This window comes from Macrotis lagotis, chromosome 2 (genome assembly GCF_037893015.1).
Source record: "Macrotis lagotis isolate mMagLag1 chromosome 2, bilby.v1.9.chrom.fasta, whole genome shotgun sequence".
NCBI lineage: Eukaryota > Metazoa > Chordata > Mammalia > Peramelemorphia > Peramelidae > Macrotis > Macrotis lagotis.
Window position 1 is genome coordinate 24,862,495 of NC_133659.1, and position 18,755 is coordinate 24,881,249.

Sequence of the window (18,755 nt, forward strand, 5' to 3'; positions counted from 1 at the left end):
CACACATTCTCACTCTGTCACATGCACACACAAGTTCACACACAAACACATTTACACACGCATTCTCACACACATTCTCCCTCTCACACTCAAACACACGTTCTGACATTCACACATACACACACACACACACACACACACACACACACACACACACTCACTCTCACACACTGGCATTCCCTGACTCACATGCTCACCCATACAAACACACATCCAGTGACCAGGAAACACATGTCCATTTTCCCCCCTTGAATTTTTATGAAAACGCAGTTAAATTTACAGGCGGGGTTCCAGTAACCAGTACATTCCCTCCTAGCTCCTTTTATCCCCCCAATCTGAACCGGGCCCTCGGCGGGCGGCCTGCTGTGAATTTTATATTAAAGCTGATTCTGGTTTCGCACACCCCAAATAAAGCCCAACCACAAGCCATGGCGGCCTCAAGACCGGTCTCCCAAAGAACACCTGGAACGGGGTGTCCTGATTGTTCGGGCCACGGGCTCCCGAATCTGGCTTGTATAAAAGCTGAGTGGGCTTTATAATTGGGAGTGTTTGTCCACATATAAAGCAGATTTTTAAATTTTCAAATAAACCTTTAGCAGTGGGGCCTCTGGGGGGGCCTGTGACCCTCGGTGCTCAACAGCGACCGTCTTGCGTTTGGGAGCTGTTTACCACATGGAGCTCCTTCTTGGAAATCCTGGGTGGGATGACCATGGGTTTTGGCCTCCTGGCTTTGGGCCAGTCCCTTGCCCTCTGAGCTGCAGACTGTGCATGAAGCGAGGGAGCCTGGGGCCTTGGGCACGCAGTTGAAGCAGTAGCTTGGATCTCCAGGTTCTCTGTGACCTTGGGTCAGTCCCTTGTCCTCTGACCCTTCTCATCTCCTTACCTGTACACCGGGGCAAACTGAAAACTGAAGGGCGGGGTTGGGTCAGGATGAAGCCGGAGGCTGGGATCCGCCTTAAGGAGTGTCCCGGCCTCGTCCCTGCCCCCATGGGGCTGCGGGGGTCCCCTGGGTGGCTGCTTGTCGCCCCTTCTTGCCTTCCTCTGGACCATGCCCTGGAAGGTCCGATCCCGGGCTCGACAAACATGTCAGGCTTTTAGAGCTCCAAGTCCGGCCCCCGGGCCCCCCCTCTCCTCTTCCACCCTGTGGGGTGTCCCGGGGGGCTCCCTCCTGCCTGTTGCCTGGGTCACCTAGGGCAGACCCTCCTGTCCGCGCCTCAGTTTCCCTGTCGGGGAGGTGCAAGGCCTCTGCTCCCTCCCCCTCCCCGCTTCTTGTTCCTGGGCCCCAACCCCACAGTGTTCTGGGGGGCCTCGGGGGGCGCTGGCAGGGAGGAGGGGCTGGGCTTGGGGGGTCCTTCTGGACCAAGCAAGGACCGTGGAGGCCAGAACCGGAGCCGGAACCGGATGAGAATGCAACTGAGAAACATGTAGCCAAAGTCAAAATGCAACAGAGCTGGGGGCAGCGGATCCTCCGGGGGCCGGGGGGCGCGGGGGGCGGGGGGCGCTGGGGGCCGGGGGGCGCCTCCGCTTCTCGGTGCCTCCGCCGGCCCCCGCGGGGGACGGGCTTCTCCCGAGGAGGTCCTGGGCGCGGGGGCCGGCCCCGACAGGTAAACAGGAGGCGCCAACTCAGGGCGCCGCGGGCCCCCATCGCCCCGCCCGGGGCCGGCGCCGGTCCGGGTCCGAGCCCGGCGCCCCCCGCCGCGCCGCCCGGCCCCTCCCCGCGCGGGGATTGGCGGGCCCCGCCCCCGGCCCGCCCCCGGCCCGCGCCTCGGGCTGGCGGGGCCGGGGCCGCAGTCGGGCCGGGCCGGGCCGGGCGCAGGCGGCGGCGGGTGGGGGCCCCCCGGGCCGTGTCGCTGCGGGCCCCGCGCCCCGGGAGCGCTCCGCCCCGGCGCGCCCCCCGAGCAGGTGGGAGCCGCGGCCGACGCCCCCTCCGCCCCGGGGCCATGCACCGCGAGGGGCCCGAGCCGCGGGAGCCGGGCGCGCCCCTGGGAGGGGCCCCCGAGGCCCCGGGCCCCGGCCCCGGCCGCGCCGCCGCCGCCTTCGCGCGCGCCCCGATGGCCTTCAGGATCACGCTGAGCGCCGGGGGGCCGGGGGCCGAGGGACCCCCCAAGAGCCCCAAGGGCTTCTTCCCCCCGAAGCCGCCGCCGCCGCCGCCTCCGGGGACCAGAGGTGAGTGCGGGCCCCCGGGGCCCCCCGACCCCGCACCCCGGGCCTGCGCCGCGGCCGCGCCCAGAAGCCCCGCACGTTGGAGCCGATGTCGGGGCGCCCGGGACCCCGAGGCCGAGCCGGGACGAGGGGCTCCCGCGGGGCGGGGGGGGGGGGTCGGAGTTAATGATTATCGGGCAGAAACGGAGAAGGTTCCGGCTCGGCCACAGGTTAACCGGGGCCGCGGGGCTCCTGGAGCCGGGCTTTGGAGGAACCACGCCGGGTGTGTGGGCCCCGGCCCCGGGCTGTCCCGGCCTCGGGGGACTCCGGCCCGGCTCCCCGGCCGCCCGCAGAGACCCCCGGGGGGCCCCCGCATCGAGGGGTGCGGGCCCCGCGGAGGCCGGGGGAGCGCGGAGAGGGAGGCGGGGTTGGGGCTCGTGTCCCTCCAACCCAGTGCCAGGCGCCCCGGGGGGCCGCCCCCCGCGCAGCATCGCCGCGGCCCCGGGCCCCGGGCCCCTGCCCCCGGGACGGGCCCGGGACCAAGACCTCTGCTGCGGCTGCCCGGGCGACCTGGGGGCCCCACGGGGGCCGTGAAGTGGGGGGCGAGGCGCCTTGGGGGGCTCCCCATCGCCTAGGGAGAGCCTTGTCAACGAGAGACGAGGCTTCGTGGAACTGGGGGGGGGGGCGAAGCCACGGGCAGAGGCCGGAGATGGCCTAGACCAGGGCCTGGCAGAGCTGAGAAGGAGCCTAGAACCAGGGTGATGGGAGCCGGGAAGGGGCTTGGAACGGGGGTGTGAGAGCTGGGAGGGAGCCTAGAACAGGGGACGTCAGAGCTCGGAGGGAGCCTAGAGACCGAAGATGTGGGAGCTGGGAAGGAGCCTAGAACAGAGATTGGGAGAGCTGGGAGGGCCTGGGAAGGAGCTCAGCACGGGCGATGTCAGGGCCAGGAGGGAGCTTAGAACAGGGATCTCAGAGCGCCTAGAACGGGGCTTCTTCATCTTTTTTGCCATCAACTTCTTTGGCATTTTGGTGAACCCGAGGGGTCTTTTTTCAGAATGATGTTTATAAAATAAAATACGTAGCATTTTAAAGTAAAAGCAGTTATTTTGAAATAGAGGTATCTAAAAAAAAATTTTTAAACTAAGCCCAGGGGCCATTCCCTGCCTTAGAACATAAACTGGCAGAGATGGGAGGTCCCTTAGAACCCAGAAGCTCAGAGGTGGAGGGAACCCAAGAACACTGGACGTCAGAGCTAGAAGTCTTAGGGATTGGGCAGCCCAAACCACTCATTTTACTCTAGAGGGAACTGAGGCTCAGGGACAGTGACCCGGCCAAGATAGCAACAGCAGAGAGCAGACCCAGGTCCTCGTGCCCAAATCCATCCGCTTCTCTGGAGGAAGTGTCTGACCCGACTCTCCGGGACAGTTTTGTAGGCCACAGTCTTTCCTGGTCGCATGGCTGTTATGTTCCCAGACTTTGTTTTGGTTCTAGGCTGAGGTTGGGAAGCCCCTGGATTTGTGCCCCAGGCTGAAATCTTTGAAATGGGATTTTCCTCGGGGAATAAGCAGAGAAAAGAGCCCGGGATGGGGAGGTCACAGACCTGGATTTGAAGACCCCCTCTCTGCCTCCGCCTCTCTGTATGGCCTTGGGAGGCGTGAGTTCCCCTCCTGCAGCCCCAATGTCCTGGATGGAGTTCTTAGATTCTTTAGATTCTAGTACGTTAAATTTCTCATGGAGCTACGGATGAAGCAGGAGAAACCCCAGGTGAACTGCCATTGTTTCCTTCATCGTATGCGGGCAGGAGGCTGGCAGGGCTTATACTCCTATGCCTGAGGAGACTGAGGCCAGGAGGAGTGAAGTGAAGTGGTGGAGACGGAGGTGGAGCATTCAGGCCTTCCGAGTGCCAGTTCCAGAGTTTGCACCACAGGAACTGGCCTTTTAGGGCTCTCGAGTCTTCAGCTGCCTCGGAGATCCCCTCCCATTTCTCCTGCCCATAGCAGATGGGCATCTTGTCTCCCCCAAGTGACTGTCAACTCCAGTAGGGCTGTGATCGTTTTGTCTCACCGTATCCTCAACGAGACTTGTGGCCTGCCAATCAGGAGCAAGAGCTTCAGCTCTCAGGTTCTAAGGCCTTTCCCAGCTCTGACATCCCCTGTTCTAGGGCCCTTCCCAGCTGTGACATCCCCTGTTCTAGGGCCCTTCCCAGCTGTGACATCCCCTGTTCTAGGGCCCTTCCCAGCTCTGACATCCCTTGTTCTAGGGCCCTTCCCAGCTGTGACATCCCCTGTTCTAGGGCCCTTCCCAGCTGTGACATCCCCTGTTCTAGGGCCCTTCCCAGCCTTGACGTCCTCTGTTCTAAGCTGCTCCTCACCTCTTGACATCCCCTGTTCTATGTTCTCTTCCACCCCTGACATTCTCTGTTCTAAGTTCTCTTCCAGATGTAAGATTCCCTTTTCCAAGGCCCTTCTAAATATCATTCTTCGCCTTAAGGTAATGGATTGGGATGAATCCTTTTAAAATAGAAAAGCTGGGAGAGCATTGGGCCAGAGTCTTGGCAGCTGGAGAGCATCAGGACGAGTCCTGAACACATTATTCCTTGGTCTGGGGTTAGATTACAGATGATCAGCCTCAGATTCTGCCTGGATAGGGACCTTCCAGATGAAGTGGAGAGTGGATCTGGAAACAGCAGGGTCCAATGTGGTTTAGACAATTAGAGACAGAAGAGCCAGGAACACTGCAAGATAGCATCACACTCCTCCCCATTTCACCTCGTCAGTCAATTGGTGCTGCTTCTTTGCTCCAGGCCCTGTGGGTCAGTGGGCAGGACCCCCCTCCCCAAGGAGAGCTGGTGCTCTAGGTCCACTGCTGACCTTGACTTAGATAGGTCTTGATCTCCACGTTATCTTTCCCACTAGAATATGACCTCCTTGAGGGCAGGAACTTTCTTCCTTTCCCTTCCCTCTTTCCTTCCTTTTCCCTTCCTTCCTTCCTTCCTTCCTTCCTTTCCCTGCCTTCCTCCCTTCCCTCCCTCCCTCTCTCCCTTCGCTCCTTCCTTCCTTCCTCTCCTCCTTCCTCCCCCTCTCTCTTCCCTCTTTCCTTTCTCCCTCCCTCTCTTCCTTCTTTTCCCCCCCTTGCCTTTCTTTTCTTCCTTTCTTTTGCCTCTCTTTTTTCCTTCTTTATTTCTCTCTGTTGTGCCTCACTTTTCCTCTTGTAATACAAATATCTTGGACCAGCTGATGAACTCTAAGAGTCCGTAGGGTTAGCCCCTCTAAAATCCCAAGTCCCGGGGTTCTTTTGGGCCTGACGTCCGGGTCCCTGGCTCTTCTGGGTCGGTGTTCCCGAGGGGAGACAGCCATGGTGTGTGCTGAGAGGTCTGGTTGCCTTTCTCCTATCCTCTACTCTGCTTCTTTGGGGACATCAGCTGCTCTTGGGGAGAGAATACATGAGTCCCTCACCAGTGATGGCCTGGGGATTGCTCAGGGACCCAACCTGTTTCCTAAAGCTAGGAGGATGAGTCCTTTGCTGTCTCCTCTCTAGCCCACCTCCACTGTTTACAGAGGCCTGGAGGCAGATTGGCTTTAGCAGTTCAAGACCCTCCTTCCTCAGTTTCCTGCTCTTTGAAACGACAAACTTGAACAAGGTGGTTTTCCAGGGCTATTCCGGCTCTAACATTCTGTGATTTGAGAATCTCTATTCTAACATTCTCTCTCAGCTCTGACCTTCCCTATTCTAAGACCCTCCCACTTCTGCCATCCCCCCAAGGCCCCTTCTAGGTTTGCCATTCCCTGTTCTGAAGCTCTTAACAGCTTTTAATCCTTTGTTCCATATGAAGATCATAAATGTAAAAATTCTCTCAGTAATTCTTTGTCCAAAAACTCTGAACAAGTCAAATCAGTGTGTTCGTTCAGCACCTCCTGAATACCAGACCCTAGATTAAGCCTTGCAGGGAAGTTGTGCTGGGGGTGTGATAGTGGCTTGATTATTCCCTCCCTGCCCCCTTTAAAAATTTAATCTATTTTTTTTTAGTTAGCAAAATTCTGTTTTCTCTCCTTCCCACTTCCCCCATCCCCAATGAAGGAAAAAAAGGAAGTGAATACCCTTGTAACAAATAGGCAGAGACAAGCAGAACATTCCAGCCTAGACCACGCCCCCAAAGGGGTATCTTCCTGTGCACTGAGACCACCAGCTCTTCTTCAAACAGTGGGCAGCCTCATCCCTATGAACCCCCTGGAATGGTGGTTGATCATTGTTTTGATCCGAGTCCCTTAGTCTTTCAAAGGTGGTTTTCCTGACGTTTCTGCTACCGTGTAAAGACTTCTCCTGGTTCTGCTCACGTTGCTCTGGGGAAGGCCTTTTAGGTCTTCCTAGATTCTTGGAAACCTTCCCCATCACCGTGTCTTACAGAATAATTGTATTAATAGCCACATACTATAATTTGTTTAGCCAGGCCCCAATTGATGGGTCCCCCCCTTAGTTTTTTGGTACTTTGCTTCTCCCCCCAAAAGCAGTCATAAATATGAAATATAAATATAATCCTTTTCCTCTTTGAATACATTGGGGCCCCATCCCCCAATTCTCTTCCTTGTGATTTTCATCAGGAAGGACAGATGGACCATTCACATTTCCATAACCCCAATCCTGTTGGTTCAGAGTCATTTCTGTGACAGTCTCACAGCTAAAGATCAGACCTGCGACACTGACTGTCAGAATTCACTGTACTCTCCCTTATATGTCTTCCTAGTATTGTTATGGTAGAAAGGTCATTTTTTTCCTCCTGTGACATCAGGGGAAATTTTTGTTTGAATCTTGTTTTTTAGTTTTTAAGGCACTGATAATGATGTGGTCCTGCAGTGAGGACCAAATATTTTAATGAGTGAGGTTTCAAATAAAAGGGAAGGAGAAACAGAGAGAGAGAGAGAGAGAGAGAGAGAGAGAGAGAGAGAGAGAGAGAGAGAGAGAGAGAGAGAGAGAGAAGAGAGAAACTCCTGCCAAATGTGAGCATGTTTTAGTATTTCAGGACAAAGAAGCATGTTTTAATGTTTCAAAACTATCTATTTTGTGTGTAGCTGAGCCTCTCACAGAGATGAGGCTAGGGCAGCTTTCTCTTAGATTCTCTGGGAATGACCTTGTGGTTTTCATTTTGTCTCTAGCCTTTGGGGTTCACAACTCCCATGAAATGTCTGTGAGACTTTGCTGTGTGGGCAGGCTAGCATGGCACAGGTGTCCTCCTGGTCCCTCAGGATGCATGGTGGTCCCAGATTATCTGGGAGTGTGGTTGTTGCTGCTCACTCGTTCCTGGGATGAGTTTGCCTTTGTAGACATTCACGATTGGTCTCAGACAGCCGGAACATCTCCAGCCTCCTTGTGTGTGCCTTGGAAAATTATATTTTTTAATATGCTGTGGTTTTGCCTCATATCTGATAGAGAATGTTCTCTGCTAGCCATGTGGGTAGCCGCCCCCCACCTTGGATTACCAAGCAGGCTTTTTTTTTTAAGATGTTTTTAAGTCCCATCACCAATAGGGCTCAGTGAATTATTACAAAAGGCAAAGGGCTCCTATGTCTTCTGTTTGCAACATTACCTAATTCTCTTCATTTTCCTTGTGAATTTTGGCCTGAAGTTACAGGCAGGTTTTTCTATCCTTTTTTGGTGAGGATATTTTAAAAAAAGGAGAAAAGAGGTTATTTGGGCATGGCCGGGGTGTTTTGTCTGTGGCTGACTGCAGATCTCATGGGGGGGGGGACTCATTTCCCCCCCTTGCTGGGTTGTGCTAGGGAGGGCGGCCTCTCAGGGCAGAGGTAAAGAGGCTTGGATGGAGCCCATGTCCTTGCTCCCATCCAGAGAGACAAGTTCAAATCTACTCTTTGTTACTCATTAAGGTTGTTTGATTTTTTTTAAAAAAAATTATATAAAGATCTTATTTGGACTTGATGGTTTTCAAAATGGGGGGTGGGAGAATATGAGTGTTTTTGTTTATATTTGACCACACAAAGACCCTTCAGTATAAGGCGGGGGTGGGGGTGGGGAAGGAGAGAAGGAAACAGACTTTGAAAAATTCCATCAGCAGAGTCTGGAGACTGTGGAGCCTCTGGACCGGCTCAGGGCCCTGGACCGACCGCTCTCAAGGGCCCGAAAATGGACTCTCTTTTTAGCTGTCATCTTTGGCTCAATTCATAACTGTCATCAGCATCAAGTAACAAAGTGTAGGCCCGTTTGGCCATGGCCCTGGTGTTGGAGTGAGGGAAGGAAATCGAGCCTGGGCACCCATCCACCTTAAAGATGGCAAAGGGGGGAGGGACCCAAGGAATTTTGTCTATCACTTCTCTACTGTCCCATATTCCAGAAACTGAAAGGAGAGATTCCCCCCTTTCCATCTCACCTGCCACCACCTCCAGCCCATTCTAAAGGCCTCTTACTCTGTTTTTTCTCTCCTAACTTTTTTCTTTTTCTTTATCTTTTCTACTCGGACAGTGATTCCCTCAGGATCTCTTGGGTGACTGAGATAGTATTTCTTAGCATACCCGGACTACCCACTTGCCATTTGCCAGTCCCAAGGAAGAGAATGAAACTTTTCTTGGAGGGGCAGATGCCCCAGTCAGAGACTCAGGGGGGATCTGCCTGCCCCTTCTCTTACTTTGTCCCCACACACAAGCGAGGACATGGGCCAGCAGCATGGGCTGAGTTGAGAATTAGGAGCCCAGACCCAAGAGAGCCAGCCCCCCACAGAACTACCTGGTGTTGAGAAGCTTGGGGTTCAGAGAAGATGACAATGAAATTCAACTCAGAGCCAGATCTTTTGGGGCCAATTTTCAGTTCACATTTCTAATGATTTGGGAAGATTGTCCTCTATCTTCACCAACACGTCTGGTTGGTAACAACTCATACGATGCCTTGTGGATTCTTTGCAGAATCCGGGATTTGCTCACAGACGGATGAGCAAGAAGGCTCCTTTTCTTTGCTGTGCCATTCCTTTGGATGGTTATTTCTTGCCATGTCTCTCTGTGTGTGTGTGTGTGTGTGTGTGTGTGTGTGTGTGTGTGTGTGTATGTGTGTGTATGTGTGTATATGTGTGTGTGTGTGTGTGTGTGTGTGTGTGTGTGTGTGTGTGTGTGTAACCTGGAGTGTGTCCAGGAGGGTTGTTGATGGGATCTCTGGTGAAAGGATGGTAAGAAATAAAAGAATTCTGGGCCCCTCCAGTACCCCTCTGGGTGTTGTAAGAAATAAAACTACCTTATTTCTCTGGGACTGTTGACCCTAAGGAAAATGGTAGAGTATTGGTATGTTGTTGTGTAGCCGGGTTGTTGAGAAGTTGGGGGTTTGTTTTTATATTTGGGGAAATTAGTTTGTATTGGGGTGATATTAGTCCTTGAAGAATACATTTATCATGGGCTGGGGAATTCATCAAAAAACCCAGAGCCTCCCTATAACCCTCCAAGGATCCTCCTTTTCCAGCCCACCCCCATAAAGTTGTGAAGGCTTAAGACAAAGAGTATCTCCATTCATTCTTTTGAATTTTGTTTATATTTCTTTTGGGGGGGGTTAGACATTTGAAAAAGAAGTTGGATAGAAAATACGGCTTTGAGTAGATGACGTGAAAACCTGTAAAAACTGACTTTCAAAACACGGATCTCGCTTGTTGTCTTAAGCTCCAGAGGGGCTGGGGAGTTGGTTTACTTTGGCATTCTGTCGGACTATATGAAACGCCTCTCTGGGGGCTCGGTATTTTAATACCTACTAGAAGTTTGTATAACAGTAGATGATATATTTTGCCTGCCTTCCAGCCCCGTAAATAAATTGCACGTGCAGGCAAGGGCAGGGAGGCTCCGGCATGGAAATGGAAGCTTAATTTTTTCTCCTGAATCACTTAAGTATTAGGTCTTGACGGGTGTTGGGGCAGGAGGAAGCCGGCTGAGCAACATCAGCCCCAGTGGGAAGTAGGCCGTGTCCAGCGAGTCAGGCCTGATGCTCACAGTGGACTAGGTATGGGGGCTTGAAGAGCCCAAGCTCATTATACAAACCCTGCCCGAGTCAACCAAGCCTCAAGGCAGAGAAAGAAGGCCAGAAGATAGAATTCTTAAGTGTATGGTAACTATGGATTCTAATCACTTGCTCTTTTCCAAAGCCGTCTATCTCAACAGGCACTGGTACGGCAGACATCATTGTGTCTCTGCCTTAGATACAAGTCCATGGTGGTGTGTCTGGTGACCATGATTGTCTTTTTGCCTTAGCCCCAAGTCTGTGGTGGTATGTAACTGGCAACCCTAATTGTGTCTTAGAGACCTTAGACACAAGTCCATGGTGGTCTATCGCTGGTGATCATAATTGCATTTCTGCCTGAGGCCCAAGAGCATGGTGTGTAACTGGTGGCCATCATTGTGCCTCTGACTTAGACCCAAGTCTGCGGTGGTATGTAACTGGGAGTCATCACTGGGTAGCTGCCTTAGACCCAAGTCCATGGTTGTGTGTAACTGGGGACCATGCTGACCATCTCCAGCTCAGAACAAGAAAGGCTCTCCAGTCTGGAGACACCATTAAATATTTCATGCTTAGATCAAACTCCATTCTTTTCTCCTTTCCTCCCCCCCTCCCTATAATAAGTTTAAATATTAATTCTCTGGAATGTCAGATGCCGAAAGCAAAGCGTTTAATGAGCTGCCGTTTCAAATATCTCAGGCTAGGTTTATGAAACCGGAGATTTCCCTGGGAGGGAGGGGACAGGGGGCTGAGGCTCCCGGCTCAGAGATAGGCAACCCCGAGTCTTCTCATTTACTTTTAGAAAAGGAAAGAGGATCCGAAGCAGCAATTTTATGTGTTGGGGGAATAAGAGGCGCTGAGATTTGACTATAAACTATCCATGAGCGAATCTCCGAAGATACGGGGCAATACAGCTCTGTTGGCTATATGGATGTGTGTGTGTGTGTGTGTGCGTTATTTTTACGGCTGTGTTTTTGTTTTGTTTTGGGGGGTTTTGGGGGGGTGCAAGGTCATTCTCTTTTCTTCTCCTGGCCAGCTGGCTTTAATTCTTGCTAAATTCTGCCACTCCGAGGCCAGATGATTGATCAAACGGTCCCTTGGACTTTTGGAGCCGTCTGCGTGAGAGTATTCGAGCCCCGAAGCTTTTCACCGAAGATGGGCTCAATGTGTCTACTCTAGCCCTGGGATTTAAAATTGAGTGAGTGTGTGTGCGTGTGTGTAGATGAGTGTGGATGTGAGTGAATGAGTGCGTTCATGTGCGTTTGTGTGAGTGTGGATATGTATATGTGAGTTTGTGTGTCTATGGATGTTTGTGAGAGTGAGCGTGTGTGTTCGTGTGTGTTTGTGTGTGTTCATGTGTGTATGAATGTATGTGAGTGTGAGAATTTCCGTGTGTGTGACTATGTATGTGTTTTTGTGTATAAGTGTATGTGAGTGTGTTCATGTGTGTGTTTGCCAGTGTATGTGACTGCGCATGTGTTTGTGAGTGTGTATGTGTGAATGAGTATGAGTGATTGTGTTCATGTGTGTGTTTGTGTTTGTGTGTGTGACTGCATACATGTTTTTATTTATATGTGTGAGTATTTGTATTCGTGTGTGTTTGTGTGAGTGTGTTTTTGTGTGTGTATGAGCGTGTGTATATGAATGTGAGTGTTTTCATGTGTGACTATGTATGTGTTTTATATTTATGAGTGTGTTTGTGTTCATGCTTGTGTTTGTGTGAATGTGACTGCATATGTTTTTATGTGTATGTGAGAGTGAGCATTTGTATTCATGTGTGTTTGTGTATATATTTGTTTTTGTGTGTATGAGTATATGTATGTGAGCGAACATGTTTGTGTTCATGTGTGTTTGTGTGTGACTGCACATATGTTTTTATGTATACGTGTGAGTGTGTATTATGTGAGTGAGCATGTTTGTGTGCGTGTTTGTGTGTGTGTGTGTGTGTGTGTGTGTGTGTGTGTGTAGGGGGACACTGGGGGGGGGGGAGAAGGTGAGGAAATGGGCCTCAAGCAGCTGCCCCTCTTAGCTCATTGCCTCTGAATCAAAATGTGGATCTTACATGAGAGACCAGTCTTTGCAGGAAGAAGGCCCAGAGAGGCAAGGGACTTACCCGCAGTCACACAGCAAGTTGATTTGTGGCCACACCTGGTCGGCCAGGCTGATCAACTTTTCCAGCTGGGGAGCTGAGGGAGGAAGCAGGGCCTCCTGTAACAAGGTGGTTTCTCTACTGCACAAGGGGCTCAGGACCTTCTCCAAAGACCTCGGAGACTTTGAACTTGTGGCCTTCTCGGTCAATGATAGAGTCATATTTCTGGAAAGGACGTTAGAGGACGCTGGGTCCAAGACTGCTTATTCAGTGATCTCTCCCTTCATGGATCTGGATTGGGTCGGTGCCATTATTCATCCTCCTTCTGTTCAGCCACTTTCACTCAACAAAGTTGTGTTGCCCGGGGCTAGAGTGGAGGACCCTTGAGTTAAGGCCTGGAAAGCCCCCAGAAAGGTGAAATGGCTTGAACCCCAAGTGTAGAGACATTCATATTGCCATTCAGGCTTTGCCTTCTGGCTCTGTCTGCTGTATCAGCCTGAGGAAGAAGTCAGGGTAAGATAGGGGAGCAGCCCTCAGGAGCCAGAGGACTTGGGTTCAAATCTGTCACTTAACTAGTTACCCCTGTGACCTTGCACATGCCCTTCAGGCGCTTGGGCCTAAGACAGGCTTGGACCATAGTTCTCTAAGATTCATTTCAGGCATCATCCATGATGCAGGAACCTTTGCCACTCTCTGACCTAGCGAAGCTCACATCTCCATATGCCTCAGTTTCCTTCATGTAAAACCAGGGAGTTTGATCAGTGTGATGTCCAAGTCTCCCTTGGCCTTGTGTGGATGCTCAGTGAGGAGGAGAATGTGGTCAGCTGGGAGGTCTTGCCCATCATCTGCCCAGAGACTTCAGGGTCTTAGCTGACTACAAAAGGGACTGAGGGATCCCTAAGGATCCTTCTCGGCTTTGACATTCAGCATTCTAAAAGCATTCTCAGATCTGACATTCCCCTGTTCTAGCCTTCCCAGCTCCAACATCCCCTGTTCTAAGCTCCCTCCCAGCTGTCATCCCTGTTCTAAGCCCCATCCCAGCTCTGATATTCCCTGTTCTAAGCTCTCTCCCAGCTCTGACATTTCTCTGTTCTAAGGCCCCTCCCAACTCGGACACCCCTGTTCTAAGCTCCCTCCCAGCTCTGATATTCCATTCTAAGGGTCCTCCTAGCTCTGACATCCCCTGTTCTAGGACCCCTCCCAGCTCTGACATTTTCTGAATCTGATTTTTCCCCCTTTGTTTTTTTTTTTTTGTGGGGGGGGGTGAAGGAAGAGGCCCTGAGACTTCTCCCTCAGCCTTTTCCTTTTGTGGGGAGCCCGAAACCCTCCCTCCCAAATCCTATCTCGAGGAGCTGTATTAGTCACACATTTTTAAGACATTCCAAAATCAGAGTGAGCTCCTCAGTCCCAGTGATTCAAGCCTTCTTTCTGTCTGCCCCCTCCCCCTCCCGCTCTTTTTCTTCTTTTTTTAATGTAAACCTTCCGCAGGCTGGGTTTACATTTAGGTTCCTGAGGTCTGGTGCTTCTGGCGGATTCCACTTTCAGTTTCATTAAAGAAAAATCTATCTCCCAGCTCCAGGGCCTGCTCTGGGCCAGCTCTGATGGTGGACAGCCAGCTCCCTTCCTCCTTCTGGGTTGGCTGCTTGGGCCAACTAGGTGAACAGAGGTGTGGGAGCTTCAGGGGACCCTAACCCTTCACTGTATGGAGGGAGAAACTGAGGCTTCTGGAGTCCCAGGTGAGTCTTCTCACTCCAAGTCCATCCATCCATCCATCCATCCGTCTGTCCGTCCGTCCGTCCATCCGTCCGTCCGTCCGTCCGTCCATCCATCCATCCATCCATCCATCCACATATATTTCTTAAGCTTCTCTGGGTTCGCAGCACAGTCCTAGGTACTGGAGTTATTGAACTGAAAATGAGTTGATTCCTACCCTCAGAGAGCTTGCAGTCTCCTGGAGGACAGTCAGTCTATCAACAAGCTTAATAAGTGATCTGGTTCTGGAACTGGTCCCTTCAGCTCTGGCATCTACTGCTTGCCTGGCTCTAGGATGTGTAAAAGGTCCCAGAGGAGAGTCTGATCCTCTCAGGTCATCACAGGAGGGTGGTTCTTGCATGGCATCATCTGCTCGTGTCCACTGGCAGAGGTCAAAGACGATAGGTTTGTTAAGGGTAGATTCTTGAAGTATCTGCCCTGGGTTTTAGGAAAATTCCTCAGCCCTGGTTGGGCATGAATCGATTCATTTGAGACATCTGGGCCTTCTTGGAGGGTATTTATTGAGGTCGGGATGGGGTGCCCAGGCCCTCAGTCCAGAGCCCCAGAGACTAGCCACTTCCTTTGAGAGAGAGAGAGGCAATGACTTCCCCAGGGACCCATGACCAAGTTTGTATCTGAATCTCTCTAAAGCCTACTCCCTAAAGATGTTCTCATACAGTCCTGAAGTCAACAAATAATGTGTGCCTCCGTATCATGGGCAGTCAGCCTACTGACTGAGAGGGAGCGAGCATTTATTAAGTGCCTCCTGTATACCATAGGTATCTCGTTTGATCCCCGCAGTAACCCGGGGGGGGGATGGCGGTGCTATTATTATCCCCATGTTACAGTTGAGGAAACTGAGACAGAGTTTAAGTGATGTGCTCAGGATCACCCAGTGAGGATGTGTTTGAACCTGGGTTTGAATTCAGGTTCAAACTTTTAAGGGCCTATTAGGTTCTGGGCACCACTGGAAGCATTGGATGAATTTTTTTAAAAAGGAAATATTGCTTTTATGTAAATGTAAATTTATAGTGAACGATCCAAGTTCTTCAGTGACTTGTATTATGGACTGCAACCATGCTTGGAGTGCCTGCTGCTTGCAAGACCTTAAAGAAGACTAGAGATAGAAAAAAGCAGTCCTGGGGCTCCAGACCAGATGCACCAAATAATGATATACAAATAACAATGAGAATCATAGCTAGCAAAGCCAAGCATTGGATTTCACAATTTCACTTGATCCTTATGATGACACTGTGAAGTTATTATTAACCCTAGTTTATATTAACCCCATTTTACAGATGAGGTAACTGAGGCTTCCCTAGGGATTATGGAAGTGAGACTAGATTTGAACTTGGATCTTCCTGACTCTAAATTTGGTATTCGGTGAAGTACAGCACTGGAAGTCTGAGTATTAAGGGAGCAGAGTCAGCCCTGGGGAACAACCCCAGTCTCTACTGGACCCCAGGTTCCATATGAAAGCCAGATCAGGGATACAGACCCACCTTTGGTTGGGGGGGGGAGGCTTCTGAAACAAGCAAGGGCTGTCATTGGGGCCCATCTCTCAGGGATAGCGTCTGCTTCCTCATGGCTTCCCCAGATGTCAGCCAGCTGAGATCCCCAGGCCTCCAGCCTTTCCACAGGACTCCTCACTGCCCAAGGGCCATCTTCTCTGAGGCTCAGCCTAGAACCAGGCCAGACCAAGAATCCTCTTCACAACCCCTCCTAGAGATTGCCTAGCTCTCTTCAAAGATCTCAAGGGTCAGGGAGCTTGAGGTCACCTATTCCACATTGGATCAGTAATCTTTGGTGGGAAGGTTTTGTAGACATTAAGCTAAACCTTTCTCTCTGAAGAAACATGGGCTTCTTAGTCCCTATATTGCTCTCTGGGGCTAGTCCATCAGTAAATTAGTCAGTCTGTAATTATCTATTAAGGATCAGCAATGTGGATAGAAAGGCAAAAATGTGATGGGCCCTGCCCACAAGAAGCTTACATTCCACTGGGGAAATGTAGCATGTTTGCAGATAAGTAAATTCAAGATATTCTCAAAATAAATACTGCTTGTGTGCATATGCGTGTGCGTGTGCGTGTGCGTGTGTGTGTGTGTATGTATGAGAGAGAGAGAGAGGAGGAAGAAGGAGGGAGATGAATAAGAAAGGGTCTTGAAAGAAGTGAGGGATTGGGGTGGCATAGTGGATAAAGCACTGGCCTTGGAGTCAGGAGTACCTGGGTTCAAATCTGGCCTCAGACACTTAATGATCTGGCTGTGTGGCCTTGGGCAAGCCACTTAACCCCGTTTGCCTTGCAAAAACCTAAAAAAAAAAAAAGTGAGGGATTCCAAGATTTTTTTTGTCCTTCATTCTCAAGGAAGTCTATGACATCAAGGAGGTTATGCCATGAGAAGCAATGAATTGGATTTGAATCTCACATTCTCCTCTAAAGCCATCTAGGTCCAGGGGCCAGATATGAATCAGACAACTGGAGATGGCTCTGGATGCGAGACAATCAGGGTTAAATGACTTGCCCAAGGTCACACACTAGTAAGTGGCAAGTATCTGAGGTCAGATTCGCACTCCCACCCTCCTGACTCCAAGATCAGTGTACTATCCACTGCTCCACCTAGTTGCCCTAGATGTGGCAGAAAGAAGGAACACACGGTAGGCCAAAGTGTGGAGTCAGGAAATGACATACTGTTTACGGCAAAGAGCTCTGTGATTGAAACTCCTTTTAAGTCTGTCATTCTTTGGATCACGATTTGTTCCCCTCTTACCCAGGTCTGATGTTCTTTGATCTAAGGTCATTCCTAGCTCTTGGAAATAGGTTTTGTGTCTCTGCTTATTTGACTTCCTGAGTAGAGATTAATGGAAATTTCTTTCTTGAGAAATAATAACATAAAAAAGTTTAGACTATTATGCAATAATTAGAGAACTTACAATATTTCTTCTATGTTTGCCAATATATTAAGTAAACTCTGGCTTAGGATCATATTTCCCAGTTTCATTTTTAAAATTTACCTAAGACATAAGTCACTTACCTTTCTTAACCTTAGTTTGCTTAATGTTTTTCCTTCATTTTCGAAGAAAACCATGGCATCAGGAAGGTGATGCCATGAATATGATTGGGGGTGGGAATGGGAGTGGGGCTGGGGCTGTGCTAAAGTCACCAGCCTCACTTTCTCCTCTATAGCTGTTAAATGGCAGAGTTTAGGATGATGTCTAAAATGTCTTTTAGCTCCCAACCTCTATGAGCCAGTCATAGGAGAGTATGTTCTCAGGTCCTTCCCAGCTCTGACATCCCCTGTTCTCAGGGTCCTCCCAGATCTTGCATTTCATCTTCTAAGGTCTCTCCTCACTGTAATGCTGTTCGAAGATAACTTTCTGTTCTCTGCTCTAACTTTCCACATTCCAGATTTTAAATACTTCTGGCTCTGCCAGTCTATTCTCTATTAATTTATCTAAATAAGGAATTGTTAACTTGGGGTCTCTGAATGTAAAAAAAAATATTTTTCATAATTATTTCAAGGGAATAGATTTTTTTGTTATCCTGGGCATTTTATTTTTTAAAAATTATTTTAAAATTTATTTAAAATTAAACAGGTTTTTTAAAACTAAAACTAAATTTATTTTTTAAAACTAAAAAAATTTAAACATTCATTACATTTTTATGATTACTTTAGTATAATAGACCCTTCATTATTCTGTGCATTTTTTTTTAATTGCTTTAGAGGGTGGCTAGGTGGCGCAGTGGACAGAGCAGCGGCTCTGGGGTCAGGAGTACCTGAGTTCAAATGTGACCTCAAACACTTAATAGTTACCTAGCTGTGTGGCCTTGGGCAAGCCGCTTAACTCCATTGCCTTGCAAAAACCTAAAAAAAAGTTTTAAAAATGTATTTAAATTTTTTTAATTAAAAAATTTTAAACCTTTATTATATAACTATTTCAACATAATAGGTTTCCTTCATTATCTATGCATTTTCTTTTTTAAAAGTTTTTTAAAATTTTGTTTAAAATTTTTAAAATTAATAAATTTTAAAAATTTATGACATTTTAATAACTATTAAATATAATAGGTTTCCTATGTTATCCTGTGCATTTTCTTTTTTAAAAAGTTGCTCAAAACATTTCTTTAAATTTTTTAAACTTAAAAATTTTCAACATTTACATTTTTTAACTATTTCAATATAAGGCTTCCTTTGCTATCCTGTGCATTTTCTTTTCAAGTTGTTATAAAAATTTATTTAAAACTTAAAATTAATTAATTGTAAGCATTTATTACATTGTTATAACTATTTAATATAATAAGCTTCCTTCATTATCCTGTGCATTTTTTAAAAGTTGTTTTAAAATTTTATTTAAATTTTTTAAAATGAAAAAATTTTAAACTTTTTTGCTTTTTACAGCCATTTCATTGGAATAGGTTTTCTTTGTTATCTTGTGCATTTTATTTTTTCAGTTATTTTAAAAATTATTTAAAATTAAATATTGAAATTTTAATGACCATTTCAAGCACAATAATTTTCCTTTGTAATCCTGTGTATTTTATTTAATGTAAAGACGTGATTCTGAGAAGGAGGCTCTGTCAGCATCTCTGGGTTGGGCTGCCAGAAGGGTCAAGGACACTCCAAAGGGGAATCCTAATCCTTTTTCTGTTTTTTGGGGGGAGTTGTTTTTCACAAGGCAATGGGGTTAAGTGACTTGCCCAGGGTCACACAGCCATGGGATGCTGCCTTTGTGAGCTTCAGTTCCGGGCCAGCCCTGTCCCCTGAGTTGAGGCCTGGAGCCTCTTGGTTTTTTAATCCAG

The 18,755-nt window shown here is 49.2% G+C and overlaps 1 protein-coding gene across 1 annotated transcript in view; it reads left to right on the forward strand.

Moving 5' to 3' along the window:
* Nucleotides 1-2,064: 2,064 nt before the first annotated feature.
* The window catches only part of GLIS1 (GLIS family zinc finger 1), a 266,997-nt gene continuing 250,306 nt past the window's right edge, over nucleotides 2,065-18,755 (forward strand). Inside the window, exon 1 of the mRNA XM_074221388.1 lies at nucleotides 2,065-2,166. The gene's annotated coding sequence lies outside the window, so the exon portion shown is untranslated. The remainder of the gene's footprint in view (nucleotides 2,167-18,755) is intronic.